The sequence below is a fragment of the Musca autumnalis genome, unplaced genomic scaffold (genome assembly GCF_047663935.1).
Source record: "Musca autumnalis isolate F117 unplaced genomic scaffold, ASM4766393v1 scaffold_4, whole genome shotgun sequence".
Lineage (NCBI taxonomy): Eukaryota > Metazoa > Arthropoda > Insecta > Diptera > Muscidae > Musca > Musca autumnalis.
Window position 1 is genome coordinate 28,016,679 of NW_027411977.1, and position 18,137 is coordinate 28,034,815.

Genomic DNA, 18,137 nt, shown 5'->3' on the forward strand with positions numbered 1-18,137 from the left:
TTGGAATTTGGGTTTGTTTATGTCGGAAAAACCGATTGATAATTGTTTACCAACTTTCAAATGTCCTAGTCCAAAGATTCCATTTCCACATTCTTGTAATTCCAATTATTTTTAATACGTCCATAGGCCCTACTTTAATGATTCTACTATCCGCAATCTTGTAATTGTCATATTTTTCACAGCAAAATAAATTCTTTGAGTTTCCAAACAACATTTCCGTTAGCTGATCCTTTTTGGAATCTAACAGTGGATAAAACCCAGTTTTCCATAATTTTTCCACTTGGGTGCGCTTCTCGTGAAACTCCCATTATGAAAAATTAATTACGCAAATTCTCTAAATAGCGGCATCGTTGTATTTTAAATTCCTGGCCTTAAATGGGTTATATAATAAAATCTGTATATTACACATTTGTTGCGTAATGTTTAGTTTTCTTTAAACCACAATCCTGCTCATTTACATACACACACATATATTTGTGTGTATGTATACAAAGTAAACTAACACAACATTGTGTATTTACTTAAAGCTTTTACGCTAAACAATCAAGGAAAATTGCCCCCATTGTAATTAAGTTGACTTCTTGACTAAAAACTTTGAAATTAAATTAAATAGATGAAGAACAGCAGCAACAACAACCCGCCAACATCATCAGCACCAACATAGCCATAGCCTTCATTAAAATTGACTACTTTATAATCTGTTGGTTGGGAAAAATGTTTAATTTAAATTGCAAATTATTTTCATGTCGGTGTGTCAACGTTTGGTTTGAAGTTTGTTGCCTCAAGGTTGTTTGCTTTAACCTTTTGTAAGTATTCCTGATGAAAGAAACTTGAAGCAGTGTTGTTGGCATGCTTGCTGGTTGTTCTTGTTGTTGGACTTAAAAGTTATTGAAAATTTATGGTCAGCAGATAACCTCTAACGAATCGAAACGAAAACAGAAATGAACTGTTGTTAAAAGTCTGATTTGTTGAAAAATCTTAAATAAATATACAATGATTGAAAATTGGTATGGGGTGGTGATGTCGAATATGTAGGAGACTCTTCTGTATAACCTAGAAATGTTATTTGTGTGTTATTTATGTTGCAGAATTTCTTCTTATCTATTCTACGAAAGAGTCCAGGGTAATCTCTTTTGTATGAAAAGAAAGAAAAAAAATTGGATAATGTAAAGTTTCTAGACGAATGAATAAATGTTTGTTATTTTATAAAGAAATGTTTGTTTAGCTGGTCAAGCGTTGACATTTTATTTTGCTGACACAAAAAGCTAATGACCTTGTTTTTCTTGGGATTGGTTTTTTTTACAGAATTTGACATTATTTTTATTAGATTAAAATTGACTATTTTGTTGTTGTTATTTATGTCCCTCGGGTGTTTGCAATGATTCAACATGTAATCGAAGAATATTTTTCAATATATTTGCTATTTTGAAAATACTTTTCAATACTTTAGCTTATGGGTGGAAAGCTTATGAGGAGAAAGTAAAATGCAAATGCGATCTCTTTTTCGAAACATATCGAATATACATACATTTATTACTCTCAAATACGTTAATATATATGTTATATTACTGCGGTAAAAAGTAAAATGGGCATATTTAAATAAAAGTACGTTTTTTTCCTAACCAAAATTCTGTTACGCTTTTCTTAAGCATTTCTTCAACTAAAATTCCATTAAAATAGCTCAGTGGTTTCAGACGATTCTAGGTTGAAAGCTTTTAATATTTTGCATTATATTGTTGCTTTTTAAATTTTATATTTTTAGTTTTTTTTTTGAAATATAGCAATTATGTGGTCATTAAATTAATTCGAATTAAAAAAATGGATGGTATACTTTGGAGGTTTTAAAGTTAAAGGCACACAAAACTTTTGTATTTTGGTCTATATGTTTAATGAACATATTTAAGCACCTCATCAAATTTTCCAATAGGTCCAAATAGACACAACCATCATCTACCTATTTTGTAGAGACTTCATGTTTGTTGGAGATTTTAATTAAGTCACTAAACTTAAAGAAAACAAATTCTATAATCACTTGCTATCAATCTATGTAAACTATACTTCAACGTGGATCAGGACTGAGAATAATTTTCAGAAATATTTGTCACCCCATAGAATACAAATGATCAGTTTGCTGTAAACTATTGTTAACTTATGGAGACTATACCTATATTTGTAGCTAAAATCTTCAAAATACCGAAAATCAGGAGGTAACGTTACATGGGGGCTATACCAAAACTTGAACCTATATTGACAGTTTTTGGTTGAGATGTTTTGTGACCACTGGGAACCTCAAACGTCAAATTACAGGAAGTTCGGTGGCAAAATGTAGCTAAAATCGTCAAAATACCGAAAATCGGGAGGTACCGTTATATTTGCTAACTTACGGGGCCTATACCTATATTTGTAGCTAAAATCTTCAAAATACCGAAAAGCAGGAGGTACCGCTACATAGGTGCTATACCAAAACTTCGACCTATATTAACAGTTTTGGTTGAGATGTTTTGTGACCACTGGGAACCTCAAACGTCAAATTACAGGAAGTTCGGTGGCAAAATGTAGCTAAAATCCTCAAAATACCGAAAATCGGGAGGTACCGTTATATGGGGGGGGCTATACGAAAACATGGACCTGTGTTGACGGTTTTTAGTGGAGATATTTTGTGGCAAGTGGGAAACCCAAACGTGAAATTACAGGTGATATTTTCTTCATCCGTTGACAGGCTTTCTTTTTGGAATACGAGTAACCAAAGCGGAGATATTCGCACAAAAATAAAACTTTAAATTTTTGCCCAATCTGACTGTTGGATATTATCCAAACCCTATTAACCACCAAAATTTCTTGACGATCCTATCAAAATTGCGACCTGTAGCGTGATTACAAAGTCTGGATGGATAGACGGACGGAGGAGGGACACACACATAGCCAGATCGACTCGGCTCGACGATACATTCATTTTGGTATATAAGTATGGGTCTACGACCATTATTTCGATGCGTTTTAAAAATTGTTTGGGCAAAACCAACATTTAATACCCTTCCCATGTTTCGAGAAATGATTATATCTTTCTTCAAAAATTACGTGTTGTGGTTGCTTTAGTCGAATGTGTTGATCTAATTTGTAGGTTGGGTTAGCTTCTATATGTTTACTATTGAGTTCCATGTATAATTATAAATCGATGATAACAAAGGTTAGGTTAGAGAGGCCAGGACGAGGGCTGCACAAGAACTTTCTGGCAATTTTTGAAAAGTTTGAAAGTTCTAAACGTACTTGCTTACGGTGACTTGAAAAAAATTTTGCAAACAAGTAAAGAAGTGTCAGTCGTCTTTGCCGACAGATATATACCCTCAGGCAATGTGAAGTGAAACTTTCACCTACGGACAGATCGAATGTATTTAAGGTCTCTTCAGATCATGAACTAAGTTTGGATATAATATGACAAAGACCAAATGTTGGACCATATCGGTTGAACAGTTCGTGCTCTCCGACAGCCACATATGTTGACATAGGGATTTCTTACACCTTTCGGGCTGTTTTCCTAAGAAATATGGACTTGCACCTGAAAAAACTTTTACCGTCGTAATGGAGGTAGCGAATGCAAATTGCTTCAACAAAAATCAAGGTGATTGGAGAGAAGGTCTTAAAGTGAACTTATCCGAAATTGTGTGTGAGAGGTACCAGAAGGAGTAGATACATATAGTCCATATTCGAACCTGATCTATATCTGGTAGATATATCAGGATGCAAGAGTTATCGTGGGCACAATTTTTTCGAACGTTTTTGAACTTTTGTTAGGGAGGTACCTGAAGGAGTGAACCGATACGGTTTATCTTCGAATTCAAACTATGTTAGGACAAAATATTATGAAGGCCAAATTTTGGACCTAATCGGCAGATCCGTTCGAAAGTTATCTTGCGCTCCATCCACTACACAAGGTGTCATAGGGGCTTTTTGCACCTTTCCGGCCATTTTCTCAGGAAGTATGGACTTGCCCCTGATGAAACTTTTACCGTCGTATGGGGGGCAATGAATACAAGTTGTTACAATAAAAATCAAAGCAATTAGTGTGCAGGTCCTAAACCGAACTTTTCCGAAACTTTATTTGGGAGGTACCCAAATGAGTGGACCGATTGAGTCCATATTAGAATCTAATATAAGTCTGGTAGAAATTTCACTATGTATAAAGCATGGACCAAATCGGTTACTCCCTTCAAGAGTTATCGTGCGCACAAATTTTCCGAACATTTTCGAAGTATTGTGGGGGAGGTACCTCATGGAGTGGACCGATATAACTCATCTTCGAACTTAAACTAAGTTTGGACAAAATATTACGAAAGCCAAATTTTGGATCGAATCGATTGATCCGTTCGAGAGTTACCGTGCACACCAGCCAGACAGACAGACGGACGGACATTGCTAAATCGAATCCAAATTGTCTGAAACGGATTTCATCCAAACATACTTGGGATCTAAAACTATTATTACGAAACAGTTCTCGAACAGCCCGTAAACAAATAAGACATTTTACGATGTACAAAATTCCGGCAAAATCAGATGCTCCGTTCGTATGTCATCGTGCTCATAATTCATTTTGGACTGTGATGGCTAGTGTTTTTACAGATTTTGGATCATTACATTAGAAAGTATTGACTTGTCCTCTATAAAAATTGTACTGTCGTAATATGTAAAATACTAAAATTTAGATTTTTTTTTCACGCAGGGACCCGATGCTGTTGTCCGAAATGGAACTTCGAAGAAATTTTACGACGTGCAAATTTTCGGCCAAATTGTATACTCAATTATAAATAATTTTGGCAAGCATTTTTACAGATATTTGTCCATTATCTCCGATCGAAATGTTGGTGTCATAGTAAGGAAACTACATGATTTTATTTTATTGATTTTTTTATTTTGTTTTAGATTTAGATTTTAATTTTATTTCTTTATTTTATTTATTGATTCGAGGCATGTAAGTAAACTGCACTTTTGGGAAAAATATTGAAAAATTGTGTGGAAGGCACCCGATGCAGTGGACCGATATCGACCATTTTCGTACCGTACCTTTGGAAGAAATATTACTATGGGCAAAGTCTGTGCCAAAGCGGTGATATGACCACTTAGACCCACAAGACCGACACAACCTGATTGGACGTTGAGTCCATTTGTTATGTTGTAACGTAAACTTACTAAAATTTTCCTCATAATTTTGAACGCGTAGCCGGTGTTATGTAGGTAGTATTTTCGCAAAATTTGAACTTAAATTTGATCATAACGTCAACGAAGTTCCATGTGCATAGACAATTTTGCGTATGGAACTTCGTTGACGTTGACCGAAAGTCCTAACATCAAGAAAATTTACATTTATAGTTTTACTTGTGTGTCCTATTTATTTTGAGCTACGTGGCCATCGATAGACCCTTTGTTGGGCTTTGGACAATTTGCATCGAGGATTTTATTAAATCCCTCTTTATTTTAAAATTTGTCCCAGGAATGATTTTTCTCCATGTTAGGTTATGTCTATCACCTTAAAATACGACTATGTACTTCGTATATTATACCAACAGTAATGACATATAGGCCAACGGTTTTTGCAAGTTGGCCGACACACGCCAAAAAATGAAGGTCGTGAGGGTCGTCCAAAAACGGCAGTTGTGCCAGAAAGAATTAAGCCGTGCATAAACGGATAAGCCAAGATCGCCATTGTATATACCGTAAGATAGAGACGTCCTTAGAAATTTCTTTAGCTAACTAACTTTGGATATTGCATGAACACCTGACCGCAAAAATGGGTTAGATCCAGTACAATTTGCCAATCGCTCAAAAAAGGCTCTTGTCGATTTGTGCAAAAAATTGTTAATAAATACAATCGCGGTGCTTCAAACGACGTTTATAAGATCACCACCGACGATGAATCTTGGATCTATGCATATGAGCCCGAAACAAAACAACAGTCGACCGTATGGATGGGTCTTTGAAGGCGAGCCAATTCCAACGAAAGTTCTTCATGGAAGAAGCATTTCGAAGCAAATGGTCGCCTGTTTCTGCGACTAAACTGACCATGTGGCTACTATACGGCTTGAGCAAGGTAGGGCGGTTAATTCTGAGTGGTACACTACAATTTGTTTCCCTGACGTCTCCTGAGAAATTCAAAAAACCGACAAGAGAAAACGAATCATTGTGTACCATGACAATGCGAGCTCTCACACATCGACTGAAGCCAGTGCCTTTTTGAGCGGACAAAATGTGGAATCCGTCGTACAGCTGATAATGTTAAAGCGCTCAAAACCAAGTTTTGGAGATGTCTCTATCGAAGTGGAAAACGTGCTTCAAAAATTGGTTTGGTTTGGCGCATGGAAAAGTGTATGAATCATCCTGGAGACGACTTAAGAAAACAACAAGTATGAAAGTATCAGTCAACTGTGCTGACGGAAATATAAGCCTCTGACAAAATATATATATCAGTAATATTGTCAATTATTTCATATTCCATTTCAGAAAAATAGGATAAATTTTTTTCGCGCTACATCAACGATTTTTGGTATGTAGGTTAAGAAAAAGATTCCCAGTACGAATCAGCTCGCGAGCTAATTTTTGGTTGTTGCGGACCAAAGTTATGGCGCTTTTGTTTCACTTTTTAAGGAAGAAAATATTATAAAAACGCTAATTATTTTAATGAGCACAATTGTTACAAAAAAGTTCTCTCGAAGTGACTTCAGCGAGTAGATTGCATAATACCTGCAAAATGTTACACAGAAGTCGCGGGATGTACATAAAATTGATAAATTATTGAATATAAGTCTACTTTTTTCAAAATTAAGGCCCATTTAGTGGTCATATAATTACATTAAAAATTGTTGTGGATCCAAACTTCACGGCGATTCAAATGAGACTGCAATCATACAGATTGGTGTTATAGTTTGGATGTTACAGCCAAAATAAGCACATATTTTGGTCAAAATATAATTTTTTGTTTGAAAAAATATTTTTTTCACATGCATTATGTTGTAGAAAATATTGTGAAAATTTATAGGAATATTTCCATCATTTTGCTTAAATCTCCCAATAAAATAGACGGATTTTGCTTTATTGACATTCATATTAAAGCTTTCCCATTAGGGAAGCTAATTGGTTTGATGAGGATATGTGTCAAAGCTCTGAAATGGAAATAGAGGTCAAATAACGCATTTTAATTTATATGCATTTTAAAATACGTGTAAATCGCGTAATTATTAAAATCATTTTGTCCGCATGTGATTTTAATGTACAGCAAGACCATATTTGTTAATTTGTATATATTTTTCGAAATTTAATTTGGAGGCTAAGATGTAGCATCAGCTGAATCTTAGCATTAAAATACCTATAAAATATCGCTAATTTGCGCAAAGTGCATACAATTTTTGTCCGCATCCGATTTCAATGTCCACCATGAAAATTTACATCGATATATATCTATTTCAAGGCGATCAATTAAGAACCGTGGATGTAGCATCACACACTATTTATACCCTACACCACTATGTGGGGAGGGTATTATAAGTTGGTTTTGCCCAAAAAGTTTGTAACGCATCGAAATAATGGTCGTAGACCCATACTTATATATACCAAAATGAATGTCTCGACGAGCTGAGTCGATTTGGCTATGTGTGTCCGTCCTTCAGTCCGTCCGTCCGTCTGTCCGTCTGTCCATCTAAACCTTGTAATCACACTACAGGTCGCAATTTTGATCGGATCGTCACGAAATTTTTTGTGTTGATGAGGGTCCCGGAGGGGAAGAAGCCTATTGATTTTGGTGATGGTCGGATAATATTCAGGGGTCGGAATGGGCAAAAAACTTATGTGGATAAAAAGACAACGTTTTTTTCCAAAGCGAATATCTCAGCTTCTATATGGGGTATATCAAAATCAAGACCTGACAATAAAAGTAGAAAATATCACCTTTCTAATTATGTAAAGTAAGTTCTCGTAGTTGATCAAACAACGGAGATATTACAATAGTCGCAAATAAAACTCAAATTTTCATTCTTGCGATTTTAATTATAATGACGAATATTACAGCTTTGGTTGGGGACTTTCCAAAAGCAAAGCCGGACTATGAAAGTAGAAGATCCCATCTTTACAATGATGCGTAGGTGACTTACCAACGGATATATCGCAATAGTCGGTAATACATCCCATTTTTCCATTTTTTTGGAAATCACGCTACAGGTCGCAATTTTGATCGGATCGTCACGAAATTTCGAGGGTTAGTGGGGGTCTCACAGGAAATGAAGGCTATTGATTTTGGTCATAGTCGGATAATATTTAGGGGTCGAAATAGCAAAAAATTTATTTGGAGGAAAGTCAAAATTTTATTTCAAAGCAAATATCTCTGAGTCTATAAGGGGTATACATAAAGCAAAACCTGGCAATGAAAGTAGAAAATATCACACCTTTGGTTGGGGACCTTTTAAAAGCAAAGCCTGACTAAGAAAGTAGAAAATCGCATCTTTAAAACCATGAAAAGTAGGTTGGCGTAGGTAGTCAAATAGTAGAGATATCGCAATAGTCGGTAATGCATCCCTTTTTTCCACTTTTTCTGCAATCACACTACAGGTCGGAATTTTGATCGGATCATCACCAAATTTTCTCACAGAGATAGAAGCCTATTGATGTTGGTGATGTCGATAGTAGTCAAATATAAAATTAAATATTAATTATTTTGGTTCAGTCCGCCTGTAGTCATCGTATCTCCCTAAAAGACATGTTTTCGAGTGAAAAGATTTTGCACAGAGGTAATGGTGTAGGGTATCACATAGTCGGCCCCGTACCGACTATAGCCTTTTCTCACTTGTTTTTGGGATAAAATGAATGTAGCTCCCTTATCAGTTAAGTTTTCAAATCTCTGGATGTAGATTTCTATGAAGTTGAGCAGACTACATTCACATTAGTCATATCAAATAACTCAGAATCGCAAGTACTACAATCCTATATATGATTTTTTGAAAAACCTGTTTGCGGAATGAAATTAGAAGAAAATTTCAAAAAAACGCTGTAAATCTGGCTTCAAAACGTCAGCATCATTTAATGGTAGAATCAGTTCAAATTTTGAAAAGTATTACATTAGTGAGATGATCCTTATTTAGTTTGCTTCTACTTTTACTTTGACAGTTAGCTTCAAAATAGATCGAATCTTTAGGTACCGTAATGTGCGGCTATATCAAATCATTGACATATAGTGCAAAATTTTTAGTAATCAAAGTTGCGGTTTATAGAGAAATTGAAATATTAAATTACATTAAGCTAAATTTGGAAGAAATTTTTGGAGCTTTTTGGCCATTATCTCAGGTAGAATTGACTTACTCTGAAATCAAATTGTACCGTAGCAATAGGGCAAACTTCTGCAAAGAATTTCAAATAAATCCGAGACCTCAAAGTGCATTTTCCCATATTTTATGTAGGAAGTATACAAAGAACGGGACCGATATAGTCCATATTCCAACCTGATAAATGACTAGATGAAATAATACGATGTGCAAAGATTGGACCAATCAGAAACCCCCTGGGAGAGTTATCTTACGCATTTGTCATTTTAGTTGGGTTCAGGTTTCATGGAGCTTTTAGACCATTATCTCAAGAAGCATCGACTTGCCCTGAAAAAAATTCTACCGTCGTAAAGGGGGCTACAGGATAACCAAATGTCAAGACTATCCGAGAGGAGTTCTTAAACTTCACTTATACCGAATTCTATGTGCGAGGTACCCTAAGGAGTGGACCGATATAGTCCATATTCGAATCCGATCTCTATCTGGAAGGAATAATATGATGTGCAAAGTTTGGACCAAATCGATTTCTCCTATCCAGAGTTATCGTTCACATCATTTTACAGACAAATTTTGAACTTTGGTAAGGGAAGTACCCGAATTAGTGAACCGATATGGCCCATCTTTGAACTAAAACTAAGTTTTGGCAAAATATTACGAAGTGCAAAATTTGTTTCGAATCGGTTGATCCGTTCGAGAGTTATCGTGTACACCAACCAGGCAGACAGACGGACGGACATGGCTACATCGACTCAAGTTTTCTGAAACGGATGTCGTTCAAAGATATATGGAGTCTAAAACCGTTATTTCGATGAGGCACATTCTTAGTCGTATCAAAGTGTATATACATACCCTCGTTAGCATAAATGCTGAGGGTATAATACAACTATTTTTACGGTAAATGTTCGCGATTTCGTTGTTAGGCCAGAAAGTTATCGTGCAACCCTCATACCAATTTTCGGTGAAGAAGTTTTGCGACCACTGGCATCCTCAAATTTCAACTAACATTCGGGATGCATCATTATATGGGAACTATACCGGGAAAATGGACCTATGTTGACTATTTTTGGTGGAGAATTACAGTTCGGATACAAAATGCAGCGAAAATCCAAAAAATACCTAAAATCAGGAGGTACCGTTGTATTTGGGATATACCCGAAAATGGACCGATAAAGTCCATATTCAAAGTTGAGCTGCCTATAAAAATATCCTCAGGTGCAAAATAATCGACTCTGAATTTTACCCTGATCAAGAATATATATACTTTATGGGTCGCGAATGATTATTCGGATAATTTAACAGGTAGTCAGATAGTGTTTTGACAATAATTACAGTGTTTTATTTTTATAAATATTCTAACCCATCATCTACAGGCCTTCAGTACCATTATTACCCTTATATTTTCTTTGTATATTTATTTTATCTTGCGGTTGCTTATTAATAAATAAATATATTATTGCAATTTCATAAGAAATGTCCTTTTGTCCATTATCTTTAAGCTTTGTGCCTTTTCATTAAAGAAATTTTTATTTGTCTGCCACTTTTTGGAACAAATTTATCTTTCTTATGAAGATCTTATCGGTAATTTAGCACCTTCATTTAGGTTGTCATCGAATACGGTAGAGCATTTAAGCATTTTATTTTTTTGATAAAAGAGCAGCAAATAAAAAACCTTATTTTTCTTGTGGTTTTTATTTTATTTTGTGTCGCCTCCTCCTTCTGCTACTTTATTGTTCTGTGATGGTGCGGAATTGTATTCCCTTTTGATCTTCAGCAAGATTTTTGTCACGCTTTTTATTACAAAAAGGCGCGTGGGAATTCATTCTTTCTTTTTTTCATTTTTCAAACAATATAAGGGAAAATAATGGGATACCAGATAAGGAAAATTGTGTAGAAATATTTGTTATTTTTCTTTTTTCTGTTTTGTTTTTTTTTAGATCTTTATCGTTATGTGTAATTGCTTTGTTGTCTTGTTCAAAAAGGACCTGAAAATTGCTAAACATATACACATTTATATACTTGTAAGTAACATTCTTAGATATCAATGTCCTTTGATATGTTGGCTAAATGTCACCGTGTTATCCTTGAGCTGCAATCTTTGGGGTGATGGTGGTAGTATGGCTGTGAGTTTTGTGCTACAATTTGGTGGTATTAAAGTTTTACACTTTTTTGATTAACTCTTTTGAGTAACTTCATTAAATTTTCATAAAATATCTTCACAAATTTTCTTGGTAAGAAATGAAAACCATTTTCAGTTAACGGGCATGAGAAAGATGTTTACAAACAAAAATCCCAGCAAATCCCATTTTTTTTCATTCAATTATTTATTTTGTCTGGTTTTTTGTAAATTTTTACTGGGCCAAGGCCTTTATATTTCAAGTAATTATTCTTGTTTTCTTTTCTATTTTGTAAATATTTTTCTTATATCCTTTTAAGATTTCCACAAAATCAACACATTTTCTCAATATAAAACTCTTTAAAAGCATTGACACTCACTGGCATTTTACAGATATTTTTATTATATTTTTAACTCATAGATTACACACACACACTCTCACGCAGAAACGTATACATTCATACACATACATAACTCCCGACCCGGACGGTTGGTTGGTTGGCTGGCTGGCTGCCTTACTAACTGACCCAATGTTGTGCACTTTGTGTGTGTTTTGTAAAGCAGAATTTTTATGATTTTGTTCAAAAAATTTTGTTTGATTTTCTACCCGTATCTCCGTATTACCGACCGTTACATTGCACGTTCTAATAAGTACTAAAAGTATTTTAGAATTTTAACGTTGTTTAAACCCCAAAAAGGCCGATAAGTTGTTGTTGTTCTTGTTGTTTTGCCACATCCAAAAGAAGGAAAAAGCTCAACAGCAACAACAGCATCCTGCCGTACGTACATAAAATAAAATCCCCATCTCAGTGGGTCTCCAACATAATAGCCGCTGCACACAACTGAGCATAAGAAAAAAGCCGAAGTTATTGTGGCCAAAACCCGAAGAGCAAAAGTAATAAAACATTGTTGATGATAACTTCTTTAGAAGTTGAGGTCTTCTCCTCACTCTCGTTCTCTCAGCTAACACCAAGGATTTACAATTACACAGAGTTCGTCTTACCTCGCAGAGTTTCGTCCATGTGGCCCATGTTTGGTTTCGTTGTCTGCAAAGATGATTGTCCTCTTTGGGTACACAAACTCACAAACACACACACACTCGCTCACTCAACAATTAAATTTAATCATCACATCTCTGAGAGTAATGCCAGAAAAAAACATTTTTAGTACATTACAAAGGATGCTGGAGCAGGAAAATAAACATGCGCTCTCTACACATCGTCACAAAATGCTACTCTTAAACTCTCTTACACATTACTCTTTAAACATCTAACTATTCTCTCACTTTCTGAAAACAAAAACATTACAATTTTAGTACAAAATATCTTTGGTTTGAGTTCCGTAGCATTCCCAAACAGATTTTATTGACCTACTAACCGTTTTCAAGTTTACTTCGTTGCTGGCTGGCATCAGGGCAGCACCATCAGCAGCCGCCTTTTTTATCCGTAACATGAACATCCCGAATATGTTTACAGCTAAAATTTTGCAAGCTTTTTTTCTTCTTTTATTTTTAGCTTCAAGCCGGTTTAGATATGTAAGTGTGTATGTATGTGTATGTAGAACCTGCTAACACTTGGTTTGTAGAAAACAATTAAAGTTTTGATAACATCTCATTATCACCGATAATTTATATTACATGCATTTTCAGTACATTTTTTATCTTGTGGATATGAGAAGTTTTTTGTTTTGTATTACTTCTGCAGATTGAAAGATAAATAAGTTTTAAAAAAGGAAAAATAAATTTAAGAAAAATATTTTGTATACCCTCAGCATATATGCTAACGAGGGTATATACAATTTCATACGGGCAAAATGAGCCTCATCGATATAATAGTTTTAGACCCCTGGTATGTTGAGACGAAATGTGTTTCAGACAGTTTGGAGTCGATTTAGCCATGTCCGACTGTCTGTCAGGCTGGTGTGCACGACAAATCTTGAACGAAGCAACCGATCGAGTCCAAAATTTGGCATTCGTAATCTTTTGTCCGAGCTTAATTTAAGTTCGAAGATGGACCCACACCCTCGGGTACCTCCCCGGCAAATGTTCATTTGTTCTTTGAGAATTACAACAAGAAATTCTTTCAATAATTTGGTTTTTTTTTTTGTACATATGTATCTGTTGATTTATCTGTTAATGACAACATCAAGCCAATAAATACAGAAATCGGTTCGAAATAACAAAAACAACGGTAAAAAAGGATATGTATCTCAGAAAGTATGGACTTGCCCCTGAAAAACAACTTTTACTGTCGTAATTGAGGCAGCGAAATCAAAGTGATAAGGGAACAGATCTTAAAGTAAATTTATCCAAAATTTTCTGTGGGAGGTACCCGAAGGAGTGGACAAATATAATCCATATTCGAACCTGATCTATATTTGGTATACATAAAAGGATGTGTAAAGTATGAACCAAATCGGTCACTCCCATCTAGAGTTATTGTGCGCACAATTTTTCCGAACATTTTTGAACTTTTGTGGGGGATGTACCTGAAGGAGTGGACCGATTTGGCTTATTTTTGAAATTAAACTAAGTTTGCACTAAATAGTACGATGGCCACATTTTGGCCCGATTCGGCAAATCCGTTCTAGATTTATCTTGTGCTTCGACCACTACACACGGTGCCATAGGGTTTTTTTGCACCTTTCAGGCTACTTTCTCAGGAAGTATGGACTTGCCCCTGATGAAACTGGAACCGTGGTATGGGGTGCAGTGAATACAAGTTGTTGTGTGAGAAGTACCCGAAGGAGTGGACCGATTAAATCCATATTAGAGCCTCATCTAAGTCTGGTAGAAGTTTCACGATGTGCAAAGTGTGGACCACATCGGTTACTCCCTTCAAGAGTTATCGTCCGCACAAATTTTCCGAACATTTTCGAACTTTTGTGGGGGAGGTACGGGAAGGAGTGGACCGATATAACCCATCTTCGAACTTAAACTAAATTGGACAAAATATTACGAAAGCCAAATTTTGGACCGAATCGATTGATCCGTTCGAGAGTTATCGCGCGGACCAGCCAGACAGACAGACGGACATTGCTAAATGAACTCCAAATTGTCTGAAACGGATTTCGTCCAAACATACTTGGGGTCTATAACCATTATTTCGATGAGGCAAATTTTGCCCTATGAAAGTGTATATGGGCAATATTTTTGAAAATTTAACATAGTTGAAGCCAAGGTTTAGCCTTTAATAACTCCTGAAATGTGGATGAATATTATACAAATTAAATGCTTTTGGATAAAATAAAATGTTTTTAGATTTGGCAAAAAATATTGGCCTTAAAAGTTAACTTGCGTGGAAGCGGTGGCTACATTTATGTTAAATAATGGGTAAAAATGGGTTGAAGCCAACATGTCTTTTTTGTTTTCTCTCGATTTGTGATTAAACCACACTTGTCACGATTTTCCCGTCAAAGTAAAAGTAGAAGCCAGCTAAATAAGGATCATCTCACTAGTGTATAACTTTTCAAAATTTGATCTGCGTCTACCATTAAATGATGCTGACATTTTGAAGCCAGATTTTAAGAGTTTTTTTGAAATTTTCTTCTAATTTCGTTCCGCAAACAGGTTTGTCAAAAAATCGTATATAGGATTCTAGAAATCGCAATTCTGAGTTATTTGATATATGTGTCGTGAATGTAGCCTACACAGCTTCACAGAAATCTGCATCCAAATACGAAAATTTTGTGCGAACATTTTTCTAAAAACATATTTTTCGGGTCTAATTTTTACAATTGTCATTCGATTTACTCGTACTTGATTGCAAATTTTAGATTTTTATTATTTTATTAATTATGGTAGGTATTTTTTGTGATATCTTCTTTACCTTTTGTGACATCAAAAACATATTTTATGCCGTTAGAAGGCAACTACTGAAGAATATAAATCCCAATAATTCGCATGAAAAAAGCAATTGCAAATGTCAATATATTAATATTTTCAAATATGTAAGGGGTGGGACGCCTACGCTATGATAGGGGCGAGGTAGGTTAATGTCCGAAATATGTCATGTTTAACTTAAATTCTTTATACCATAGATATACCACACTATAATATGAAGTTAAAATCAAATGTTATCCTAAACGTAACTTGTTTTAGCTATATTATGATTTTTGTACCTAAATTCAAGGCACCTACTTCAATTAACCGCTAGGATCGGTTACTTTTTGTGAATTTTAAAATAATTTTTGATTATTCAATAGAAAACATTTTCCTTTTTTGCATAATGTCGATATTTAAGGAATAAGTATAGTAAATTACAGTTTTAGAGTCCTTTGAAGAATGTTCAATATCGATGGCAAAGCTGCCCCATGGGTGGGGAGGCGTCGCCACTTTTTACACATTTTGTAAATTCTCAAAAATAATATTTTAGAAACAAAAATATATCCATTTATATATCAAAACTTATAGTCAAGATATGCTAATATTTGTACCAAAAATAATATTTGAAAAAACTTTAACGGTGTCGGTATGAAGACTTTTTGAACAAAAACGTGGCGAAGGCGCCCCATGTTACCATATACACTTTCATACGGGCAAAATGTGCCTCATCGAAACAATGGTTTTAGACCCTATGTATGTTTGGACAAAATGTGTTTCAGACAATTTGAGTCGATTGAGCAATGTCCGTCCGTCTGTCTGTCTGGCTGGAGCGCACGATAACTCTCGAACGGATAAACCGTTTCGGTTCAAATTTTGGCTTTCGTAATATTTTGCCCAAAACTTAGTTTAAGTTCGAAGATGGGCTATAGCGGTCCACTCCTTCCTGTACCTCCCCCACAAAAGTTCGAAAATGTTCGGAAAATTTGTGAGCACGATAACTCTTGAAGGGAGTAACCGATTTGGTCCAAATTTTGCCCATCGTAAAATGTGTACCAGACTTAAATAAAGTTTCAATATGGACTCAATCGGTCCACTCCATCAGGTACCTTCCACACAAAATTTCGAAAAAGTTCAGTTTGGGACCATCTCCCGAATCGCTTTGATTTTTGTTTTAGCAACTTTTATTCACTGCCCCCATAGGACTGTAGAAGTTTTATCAGGAGCAAGTCCATACTTCTTGAGCAAATAGCCTGAAAGTTACAAAAACCCCCTATGACACCGTGTGAGGTGGTTGGAGCGCAAGATAACTCTCGAACGGATCTGCCGATTCGGTCCAAAATTTGGCCTTAGTAATATTTTTTCCAAACATAGTTTAAGTTCGAAGATAAGCATTTCGGTCCACTCCTTCAGGTACCTCCCCCACAAAAGTTCAAAAATATTCGGAAAATTTGTTCGTACCGTAACTCTTGAAGGGAGTGGCCGAATTGGTCCATACTTTACACATCCTAATATATTGTTACGAATGTAACTGATAGGTTTAAGTTAGTTTAGTTTAATTTCCGTTAATTTAAAAATTTGAATTGTAACGTAAAGTTTTATTACGCAGTTACTTTATTTAAGCAACAACAATTATCATGTAGAACTCTCTTCATTATTCTAGATGTTACTTTACCTTTCATTAATGTGCTTTTATTTTGTTTTGCCATAATCATGTAATTATTGTTTAGTTTGTTACTTCTTTGCACTTGTTTGTCGTTGTTACGTCATTACTGTGCTTGTCGTCCAATTGTGTTCCCCCATGTATGTATGTGAGTATGGTTGTTCGCTTAGTGCGAATGTGCGTCTGTGTGTTCGCTGCACAGATTCGAGATGTTGCCATATGTGTTCTGGAGGACTCTAGAACAGGGAGACTTTTGGGTATAAATAGCGTTAGGAACGGCAACATTGAGTAGTGGTGTTTTAAGCGTTGAGCTGAACAGATCGGTTAAATAAGAGCTGCGTGCTAACTAGAGACTTGCTGTGTGCTTTGTAATTAAAGTCGGTTCTGAAATAGTGTAATAAAGTAAATAAAGCATTGTAGAAACGTAATCTAAAACGAACCCTGTTTTATTTGGTACAAATCGTATCGGGGAATAAAACAACGTCTACACGGAGATTAGTTAAACCTAATTCCGTAACAATATTTAACAATAGATCAGGTTCAAATATGGACTATATTTGTCCACTCCACCAGGTACCTCCCACACAAAATTTCGGATAAGTTCACCCCTATGGCACCATATGTAGTGGCTGGAGAACCACTTCCATAATGGTCAATGTAGATCCATTCCTTTTTGTACCCCCTCCGCAAAACTTTTGATCTTTAATCCTAATCAACATTTTTGTCGGTTCAAACGCCCAAAATTTTTAAAAACCCCTAAATACATACGTTTTTTGGGAAAAATTGTTTCAGGCTGAGGGTATAACTCTGTCGGCAAAGCCGACTGATACCGTTTTACTTGTTTTTTTTTTTTCAAATTAGCCACATTTTACAATCAAAGTGCCTATAATTTGGCACAGTGAGTCCTCAATGTACACAAAATATTCCTGCAAAAAATTGTCAACGTAGGTCCACATTAGGGGGTAGCCCCCAAATTCGAGTATTTACCCAAGTGGTGGGTAAAAACTATTTAACTGCCAAACAAAATGACGTAGGTTGCGAAAATTTGGTTCAAAGGATTTTTATACCAACAGAAATTTTATAATATAAAATTGAGGTTTTGGATTCATGTTTTGATATAGCCCCATATAACCGTACCTCCCGATTTAAGGTATTTTTCCCCAAATAGCCACATATTACAATCATATTGGCTGTAATTTGGCACAGAGAGCTCTCACTCTGTAGAAAATATCCTTGCAAATT

General features: G+C 35.4%; 1 protein-coding gene across 3 annotated transcripts in view; it reads right to left on the reverse strand.

The window, feature by feature from the left end:
• The window catches only part of GluRIB (Glutamate receptor IB), a 323,616-nt gene extending 311,548 nt beyond the window's left edge, over positions 1 to 12,068 (reverse strand). For 2 of the 3 annotated variants that reach the window (XM_073983939.1, XM_073983937.1), the window contains exon 1: positions 11,793 to 12,068. The gene's annotated coding sequence lies outside the window, so the exon portion shown is untranslated. The remainder of the gene's footprint in view (positions 1 to 11,792) is intronic. The other variant, XM_073983938.1, reaches the window with a different exon arrangement.
• Between the last annotated feature and the right edge of the window lie 6,069 nt (positions 12,069 to 18,137).